This window comes from Simochromis diagramma, unplaced genomic scaffold (assembly GCF_900408965.1).
Source record: "Simochromis diagramma unplaced genomic scaffold, fSimDia1.1 OVJJ01000802.1, whole genome shotgun sequence".
Lineage (NCBI taxonomy): Eukaryota > Metazoa > Chordata > Actinopteri > Cichliformes > Cichlidae > Simochromis > Simochromis diagramma.
In genome coordinates this window covers 7,179,728-7,190,496 of record NW_024387492.1, presented here as the reverse complement: position 1 = coordinate 7,190,496, position 10,769 = coordinate 7,179,728, and positions in this window count along the sequence as shown.

Here is a 10,769-nt window from a genome sequence, read left to right as displayed (position 1 = left end):
TTTAAGTGTTTAATTTCTTTTACTAATTTACCCATATTAACAACAACGGGATTGCATTTTGAGAGTCGTCCTGTGGAGTTAAACCAATATTTTTGAGGCTTTGAAGTTGGTTGAACAGAGCATCAGGATCCGCAGTCGTTTAGGACACTGAAATCAAGTTGTAAAACGTACATCATCAGTGAGGCAACTTACTCCGATCAGGATGTGAGCCCTTTAAGTACAAACCAGGAGAACTTTCTTCTCTGGTTGCTCTTGAGACGGCACGGTCGCAGCTCCCTTTTGATGAAGAGAGCTTTCTGCAAATAAGAACGTGGCCTCGAAATATTTCTAACTCTATAAACGCACACATCCCATGCACATGCTGACTCAACATCACTGAAATATGATGCTCGTGCTCTCTCTCGCTGTCTTCTTCCCTCCTCTCTTTTTCTCCCATCTTTTGCAAGGCTGCAATAGAAATCCCTCCTCTGTATCTGTGGGAATACAGGAACCCTGTGTGTCCTCTACCCTCCCTTCTACTCACCTCCTCCCTCTGCATATAAGGGTACGCTGGCTTGTGTTCTCCCTCACCCCTCCAACAGTCTGCCCACCACCCACCCCTGCTCTTAGACACACTTTTTGTCTGACACACTCTCTCAGGACTCCCCCTGCGAGCAAGGTAGGCAGGTAAACTCAGCACTGGATCAGAGTGAGACGCTGAGAACAGAAAGAGAGAGAGGGAGGGAGGGTGAGGGGAATGTGTGTGTTTATGAAATTTTTGTGTGTTGGGAGTGTGTGTGCGTGCGTGCGCGTGCTGCTGCATCGCTGAGCTACAGAGACCGGAGGCGAGGAGAGCTGGAGCGTTTGTCCTTGAGACTGACTGACTGCAGCTATAGAGCGGAGGACCAGCCAGCCAGCCAGTGCATGAAACTGACAGTGAGTACTGAGCGAGAGCAATAAGGCTGAGCGGACGAAGAAGTAGTAGATGCAAGGTTTCTTTTAATTGCAGCAAATGTGTTGGTGATGTGCTTTTGTGTGTGTGTGTGTGTGTTTTCTGTTTTTGTTCCTTCGAAACAGTCCAGTGTGGTGTTGAATTGGAGCAGAAGTGTGTGTCTGTGTGTGTGTGCGTGTGCCAGAGCAGGTGAAGGTCTGCTCTGATCCCAGGTGAACTCATCTCTCAGGCTTTTTTTTATTTTTTTATTTTATTGGCTCACATCAACACTTGCTTCTGAGCCTTCATGTAAGACTTTGTAAAGCGGTTGGGCAGTTGTTAAGTGTGTCTGCGGCAGCGTCCTGTTTTGTCTTTTCTTTTTTTGTCTGCATGCTATCTTCCCCCCCCCCCCCCAAAAAAAAAAAAAAAAATGTCAGTAAACACAACATCTGTCCAGCTCTGCCCCCACCACCACCACCACCCAACCCCCGGGCTTCTCTCTTCTTCCTCGGTGCTTCTGTTGACAGATCGATAGTTATGCATCTATAATTGGAAGTCATTATTTATGGCGGCCCTCCAAAGCGAGTCATTATCATGTGTAATCTTGCAGAAAATTACATTTTGACTGGTCTACCTTGGCACGGCCGGGATTAAGTGCGCTGTGCTGAGCGGGCTAACGGGCTGAGGGGATGACCGGAAGGTGGGGTCACCGCAAGGACCCCAACCCCGATGCCTGGTGAAAGAGTTGGGCAGGAAGGGGAGACGTTTAATTGTGTCACATCTCACCTCAAAAGCTGAAATATACCAGAGGTGTATAAGGGGAAAGAAAGAACAGAAGCAAAGCTGTGAAGAGGGAGGGAGGTGAAATAACTGAAGGAAGAGACCTGGCATTAGCTCGACGTGGTACGAGACACCGTTGTGAAATGAGACGGGGCTCACCTGTGGAGCTGCTGATAAAATGGGTTTGGCTGGGTTTGAGGCGGATGGGCAGATAGACGGAGAGCCAGAGGGTGAATTCATAAAGCTGTGGTAGAGGGGAAAAAAACAGATAATGTGACAGGATAAGCTCTTTCAGTCTATGTGCGTTTTGCGTTGATTTGTTTATGCAGACATGTTGACATTGAGCTCGAGGGTAAAATTTGCCACCTGTGGAGATGTAAGTGAGATGATGAGATGGGCTGCATGGTGTTTCTGTGTATGTTTGTGTGTGTGTGGGTATGTGAAATGTTTATAATAATTCCTGACATCAGCATTAGGTGTGTGAGATGCTGATTCCCAGGATTTAATGTGCCCCCGTCCCGCATCAGTGGATCCTCACCAGAGACCGGTCGGATAACTGTGTCTGTGCATGTGTGTAAAGGAGGGTTAACAACTTGTGAAAAAGCACCAATGACAAAGATAATACTCCTGAGTGAAAGTACCAATAGAACAGTGAAAATACATACAAAAATCTTGCACTTTAAAACTCTACTAAAGGAAAGGCTCGGGGATATAAACAGGTAAGATTAGCCTGCTTTTACTCCCTTTCTCCTGCCTTTCTTGATTACATTAATAACAATGTAGGACTACATGTACAATAGTCTTCTAGGCTAACATTACTCCTATTAACAATTTGAATGTCGACAATGTCAGACTGAGAAAGCATTTTGAAGATTTCCTTATTTTCTTCTTGTTATTGTTATTATCACACTGAAATTATGCATTTTGAATGAACTTTATGCATTTTGTGGTCGTTTTTTATTCTCTTTTTTTTGTCATATCTCACAGGCTTGTTTTCTTTTTCTATCATTCTAATGTTTTATGGCTTTGTCAATGAATTTGATCCTAATGATGCCACATTAGTTCTGCCATCTATGCAAATTCCATCTATGCAGTTCTAATAAATGAAGCTAGTTATTCACAGGTCATATTTGCCATGGGTCCTGAATTAAAGCAAAATACAGCATGCAGTTGGGGGTCATGGTACTCTGTCGGGCATTTTAAACAGGAAAAACTCCATCACTGCATTCATCACCTTCATGGTTTCACACAGAAAGTTGTCAGAACATGTCTTTGCTTTTTGCAGATGATGTGGTTCTGTTGGCTTCATTGGACGATGACCTCCAGCTTGCCCTACAGCAGTTTGTAGATGAGTGTGAAGGAGACGTGATGAGAATTAGCACCTGCAAGTCTGAGGCCATGGTCCTCAGCTAGAAAAGGGTGGAGTGTCCACTACGGGTCAGGAATAAATTGCTGTCCTAAGTGGATATATACATATATATATGAGTAAGAGAAGAGGGAAGTGGTATATTGGTGCAGAACATGCTGCACGTTTGAGGAACATTTTTCATTTCTAAAGAACTTCACCATTATAACACAGTTCACTACATAGGGAATTTACAGGATAGAAACAAAGTATCAATCCCCTCACAGTGGTCAATCTATTAATCTGCCCTCCTCTACTGTAGTAGACTCTGTTTTCTGCACCGTTACAGTAAAGGAAGAGCTGATAGTGAAGCTGGCTGGCTGATCGACATTTCCACCCTCACCCATGGCTGTCAGCTGTGGGTAGTGACTGAAAAAATAAGATTACAGTTACAAGTGACAGACTCTGCTACACCTCTTAATCAAATAGAGTCAACTGAGGTGGTTCTGGCATCCGGCTAGGACGCCTTCAAGGTGAGATGTTTCGGGCATGTCCTGGAGGAGGCCCCGAGGCAGACCCACGACAAGCTGGAGAAATGAAGTCTCGGAGCCGGCTCATTGTGTGCGTTATTTCCATTTTTGATTGGGGTCAAAATGACTGCTGTACTGAAATACAACACAAATAATGTTTACTTGAAATTGATACCAGAGTCAAAAGATGGTAAATAAGCTTTAAAGTAATAACATGGATATAAGCTGCAAGTTATATTAAAGAAAGGTTTCGATTTTTGGTCAGTGAAATATGAAAGCTAATTGTAATTTTGCAAAAGTAACAATAATCTATTTTTTTTCCTTTAGATGAAATTAATCATATAGCTAGTAATGCTATAGTAAGAGATAGGTTGGTTGTCCATGTGATTTAAATGTGTCAGTAGGATGAGAGTTAAATAGTTCAAGTTCAAGTTTACAAAAAAGTTTATTAACTTAAAAAGTAAGAAAAAAAAAATGCAGAAACTCCAAATACTCAAGTGGGTACGTTTTCTGAATTAAGCTTTCCCTACTTAATCTATTTAATTACTTTAAGCTTTTTGGTTTTGTGGTGCTGGTTTAAAAAAACACAGAGAAAAAGAGGAGAATCAATCTCCAAGGACAGAATTTCAATAATGATCATATTAAGTAAATGAAATCCAAGCATACTTTATTTAGAGAAGACGTCAAGTAACTTCCAAATGACGCTATGCACCAAACCTCCTCGACAATATGCACAGGAGGACTCGAGGCTCAAGGGCATTACGTACAGCGAAGGAGAAGAGACGGGAGATGTTCTTGGTTTTTTGTTTTTTTCTGTTTTCTTCCCCTTTCAGCGGAAAGCGCACAGAAACAGAGGCGGCTGACCACAGGCCAGAAGCTGAGCAGTTAATCCAATAGGCTGCTGCTTGTTGAGAATATGAAAGGGTACTTGCTGTAGTAATCCACATTATGTTGTTAGAAGAAGCTCGGTTACATAATCACCCTAAGAACCTCCAGATGGGCTCCTGCCAGAAGACAACATGGCACGGTGACGGGACGGCGGACCAGTGACGTATTTGACTTTGAGCTCGCGCCTCGATGGACCTTGACGGTGCTTTCGAATAATCATCCCTTATCAAACTTGTTCAGCTAAAAGCAGTGTCCCGTTTTATAAATGTCACACACAATCCCTCCACTAGGGGGTAATCTAGTCAATTCATTTAACCAATAACACGAGCCCTTACTCTGTGCGTTTGGTCTCAAATATTCATAAAATACTCTTAAATGAGTCCTAATGAAATCCTGCCTTCCTGAAAGCTTTCCTGTGTATGTTTCCCAGAATGGCTCACCCCCTCCACCCTCCCAGAGGGACTTAACATCTCTAGATAAGTGGAAAAAAAAACATTTCAAGACCACTGACCCACTAAGGATAGCTGCAGCAGGTTCTAGCAGCTCTAAGTGACATTTCTATAGTTGCTTTAGCTTCTTCCAGAGGCTTTCTCAGGTTTCTGGCATAAGCCTGTGTGCGCGTGTATGTATGTATGTATGCGTTTGTGTGTGTGACCTCTGATCCCTGTGCAGTGTACCACAGATCAATACAGGGAAAGTGATCCGATTCCAAATGCTCATCTGCCACTTAATCTGTCATTTTATGTATCATTTCCCTTCCATTCATCTATTTAAAGGCATCCAACGACAAAACACATGGCAGAGCTATCATTGCAGTTTCCTTTATTTGTTTTCCGTCTTATTTCTTTTGTCTTTCTCTCCTTTGACTTTCATGCGTCTCTCCCATTTAAGCGCCGGAGAGGTGCTGTGTCGGAGCAGCGGGACATCAGGGTTTGCACACAGTGTCAATAGTCTTTCCCGCTGTCTCAGTAATTGATGGATGACTGTGAGTCAGATATAAACTAAGTAGATTACACTCACTAGATCTGAGGGCTGATGCTAATGTGCATGACGGAGGGGTTTGGAGCTGAAGAGTGACTGTCCATTTTTGGAAGTCAATGCGACAGCTGGACCCAGAGGCTGAGAGACGGTGGCTGTGATTTTTGGGAAGAACATGCATACACACATATGCAGTGTGCCTGTTTAACCCATACTTTTTCTTGTTTCTCAGACAAACTGGATGCATCTGGTGTGAGGGGTCAATACCTGACAGCTGGGTGCTTTGTTACATGCAGCATCCCTCCAGAGCAAATATTGAGCTCCTGTCGTCGGCTCAGGCTCAGCAGTGTAAAAATACTTTTGATGTTTAACTGCAGCCCAGCGTGTTTGGTTTCATTTGCTGCAGTTTGCTTTCATTCATGTCGTTGTCCAAGTTTGTCCAGTTGGTTTGTTATTCAGTGTCAGGTTTTGTCATTTGTTGTTTATTTTTGTTTAAATAGTTAAAAAGGGGCTAAAATTGGCAAATGGGTCCAAAAAAAATTAGTTATATTTTGTTAGTCACTTCTTGTTTAAATCCTGGCTAATAGTTAGCTATTTAACTAGCTGATGAATCATAGACTACATTGATGTGGTTTATTAATATTGATGCCTCAATGGAAAATAAGTTGACAGCTATAATAGCCCGAGGCCGAGAAACTGATAAATTAGCTTTAATGCTGATGGAATAACCCACCTAAATGTCCCTTTATGAAGCCTCCAGCTGTTTTTACCATCTTGCTGCTTTGAAATAGGACTAATGATCAAAGGGTGGATCTGATGGTGAAACTGCACGGTCACTTCCGGTGAGCATACCTTCTAACTCTTAAATTGCCACAGTTTAGCTGAAAATGAACAACCAAAACAGTTTATGCAGAGAAAGAGCCTGGTGGTTATGAAAAAGATGGTATGTTTAGCTTCTGTGTTAGCTTCTGGGTGCTAACATTTGCTAATAAAAGCTTAAAAGTACAACTGAGAGCAATGGGGATAGCTTTGGAGATATATATGTGTGTATATGAAAATAATTCATTTTTTCTGGCCAAAAAAGAAACTCCTTTCAAATGAAGCACACTCAAATGCAATCGCTGGCCACTTTGTTAGGTACACCTTGCTAGTAAGAGGCTGGATCCCCTTTTGACTTTTTGACAAAAGTGCTAGAAACATTGCTCAGAGATTTTGGTCCACAGATAACATCACACAGTTGCTTCACATCCATGACAACCACTTCCAAAATTTGCTCTATTAGATTGGATTCTGGTGACTGCCGATGTTATTTGAGTACAGTGAACTCATTTTCATGTTCAAGAAACCAGTTTAAGATGATATGAGCCGATATGACGCTGTGGTCATAAAAGGATGGACATGGTCATTAACAACACTCAGGTGGGTTATAGTGTCTAAACTACTGTTCTTATATGACAGGAGTGCCAACTAGTGTGGTTTTTACTGCTTCCGCAGCCCATCCGCATCTATATTAAGTTTGTTGTGCTTTCAGAGATGGTCTTCTGTATACCTCGGTTGTAATGAGTAGTTATTTTGAGTTACTGTTGTCTTACTATCAGTTCAAACAGTCTGGCCATTCTCCTCTGACCTCTGAGAAGGGATTTTTTAAACCTAAAGACTTCTGCTCACTGGATATTTTCTTTCTTTCTTTCTTTCTTTCTTTCTATACAGTTTGAAACTGTATAGATTATTGTTTTGGGGAAAATCCCAGTAACTAATCAGTTTCTGAAATACCCAGACTATGCCACATTCAAAGTCATGTAAATGACCTTTCTTCTCCATCCTGATACTCAGTTTGAGCTTCAGCAGCTTGTCCTGACCATGTCTACAAAGCTAAATGCTTTGAGTTGCTGCCATGTGACTGACTGGTCAGATATTTGTGTTAGCAGTTGCACAGGTGTACTCAATAGACTGACCGGTGAATGTTTTAAATGGGTTGTATACTTGTGTAGTTTTAAAAAGAGTTTGGACAAATACCGGATAGAATAAGATTTTCAATTAGTTAAAAAAGTTAACGGTAAGTTTTTACAATTTACAGAGGAAAGGTCGGCTGCTTACATATTCTTTTACCTTAGAAATATGTAATACTTGCTGTCTGAATGAGAACTTACTTTAAACCTGTTTGATTGTAATTTTTCAGCCAACTGACTGAAGTTAATGAGTGCCACATCTTATCTGTCTAACTTAAAAACATCAACTGCAAAGTGAACAAACAGCACCTTTTCATACAGTGGCACAAAGTCATAAAGAAATTATCTGAACATTTCTCTTTCAAGTGGTTCAATTGACGCCGCTATGACTTGGCTCAGGCAAACCCTACTATTGTTGTTGAGTGTCTCGAGAATGCTCGGCTGTTGCCAAGGAAAATATTAACTGCTGATAAAATAATTAATCTGTTGTTTAATTTCAACCTGAACTTTTCATTCTTCTGCATTTATTATATGGGAAAAAAATCTCGACCCTTTCTGAGCCAAACTAAACAGATAAAAATCATTTTAATGTCAACTCTAAGTTTCCTAAATGGTTTATAGAAGATAATTTCTCAGCGTAAAAATGTTTTATCTCTTACATCAGCTTTAAGGAGATGTGACTCGTGATACTTGTCTGGGTTTTTGTGTTTTATGGTTGTGATAAAATTGTCTACTTTGGAAATCACACTCTTTATCCTTCACAGGTTTTCTTATGTACTTTCCCCTTTGTGTTTGCATGCGCTTGCATTGATATGTTTGTTTACACGTATCTGTGTATGAGGCTGCTTTAATGCAGAGTGTGTTCGTGTTGGCTGGGTGTTTCATGTGGTGCATAATGAGATAAAGTCCCACTCCGTGCAGTCTGCTGTCTGGCCTTTTATCTGAGCTACAGATTAGCGCAGGTGATTTCATTCCTGTGGAAGTTTAGCAGGGGGTTGGCTCAGAGCACTAACACGACATCGTGACGATCAGAGAAGACGAGATGGGCCAAGGGTTTGTGTTGTTTCTTCCTTTCAAACCTAAAGGTCAGATCAGCTGGTCTGAAAAAGTAAAATGCATGTTCAACACCTGTGTTTTGCATCGGTGGAAAACATTAAACTGCTGCATTGTTGCCACAGGAAACTTATTGTGTCCTATGTTAATTCAGATAGAACTGGAACCATGTGGTCACACGGTATAATACACTACAATGTTAAAATTACATGTTTTGATTTTAACACCGATTACACTGACTGTGAGTAAATCTGTCTCTCGCAGCATAACCAAACACACTACATGGCAGATGTCTGCATGTACACGTGTGCTTGTGTGTCTTCACATAGAGGGATTTTTGTTGACCCCTTCATGTGTGTTTTTGTCATTAAAGTGGATTAGGATGTAGTTACCACGCGTTGCCTAAGACCCATCTAACCCTTGAGCTACTTAGAGTAGCTTCACTCTCTCAGGACGAATGGCAGGATTCATTAGAGGACTGACTGTTTTATTACTTTGATTATTGTATTGTGCAGAAACTTACAATATAAAGCAAAGTTGTGTTGGATTTCTGACATAGCATCATGCTACATCCTGTACTTGTGGTGGGTAGTTTACACTCATCGTGGGCATGAATGTCATGGTACTTTTTGGAATGATTGATGATGATTTTTAAAAAGTATATAAACATATCTGCTTAAATTTCCCTTAACAAGTTATGGCTTGATCAGATGCTTTTTGTAGCCACTACCCAACTTTTGGCATAATTCTGGCTGGATATTTGATCAGTCGTCTTGGCAGGATTGGTAAAGTTCATTTAAATTGATTGGTTTTCTGGCACAAACCCAGCTTTCGAGCATAGTCCACAAATTTCCAACGTAGTTGAGGTCAGGGCTTTGGCAATGCCTTTTCAGAAGCTTAATGTTAGCCTGCTTTATCCATTGCAAAACACGTTTTGATGTGTGTCCTGTTGGACTAAACTGTGTCCAGGTTTCTAGCTGTTGAATTGAGCTGAACTTGAAGAATTTGCAGATAGTCGTCTTTCATTATTAAATCCATTTTGTGCAGTGTACCAGTACCACTGGCACCGAAACAACTGGCACCAGGGCGTGATACTACCACCAGCATGCTTGACAGCTGGTACAGTGTTCTTATGTTTGAAAGCCTCACCTCGCCTCACCTCACCAAGCATACCTCTTGTCACTGTAGTCAAATGGCTCAATTTTTTTCTTGTCTAACCATAAAACTTTTCTCCAGAAGCCATTTGACTATGTGGGTACCTGCAAAATTTCAGTTGAGCTTTAAGGTGTCAATTTTGGAGCGGTGGCTTCTTTCTCAGTCGGCATCCTCTCAGTCAATGGTAATGGCACTTCACTGTATAGGGTGACACTGGGGTTCAAGGAGTTTCCAGTTCATGGGAGGCTTAAGCTTTGTTGGGTTGTTTCTGAACATCCTATCCAATTTCCTCTCATCTGAGGGTGACAGTTTGGGTCCTCTGACCTTGACAAAGTGTTGCCAAATAATCTGTACTTGCATAAAATTGTTTGCACTGATGATCTTGGAATTTGCAGTTTAGAAATGGCTCTAAGAAATCTTCCCACCTTGTGTAAATCTACAAGTACTCAGTCTTAGATTTTCCCAAGTTCCTTGGACTTTCCCATCATTCTGGGTATAGGTCGATCCAATGAGTGCTGTCAAACAAATCCTTTTCGGCTATAGTCAATCATGATCGCTAACAAGATGTTAACAAGGCCTTGTGAAGTTAAAAGAGATGTATACTTTTGACCCTCTGTGTATTATAGAAAATAAGTTAAAACTTGTTCACTAAAGCCACCTGTTCCAACTGGGACAAAGAACAGTAAATTACCACGAGATTCATGCCGATGATGAGTATATGTAAATTTCTGACCACAACTTTACATGATCAGAGCACTGACATTAACGTCAAGATACTTTGTTTTTTTTGTTAAATCTCTTCTTGTATTTACTGTGCTGTGTTGTTTCTTTTAACCATATAATCCTTTAACTTTGCCTTTTGCTGTGCTGGACAACTACTGTGTTTCCTTATCTTGTATGCACATGTGCTTAGCGAGCGAAAGCCATCACGTTAGGCTTCCAGGTATAGCTCATTAGAACAGCAGTAAGTCAGTTAAGGCCAAGGTAGAAATCGTGCAAATGTCTTTGTGTGAGTAGACATTCATATATGTGTTTATTGCGCCGCCTGTTTTGATTGATGGAGGGGAATGAAGACATTTTTCAGCTCAGCATTTAGAAATTATTTTACATGGCTGGTAACGCCTACTGTGTTATAGTTGTTTTTTTTTAAAAAATGGATATGAGTAATGCAGCATCTAAAA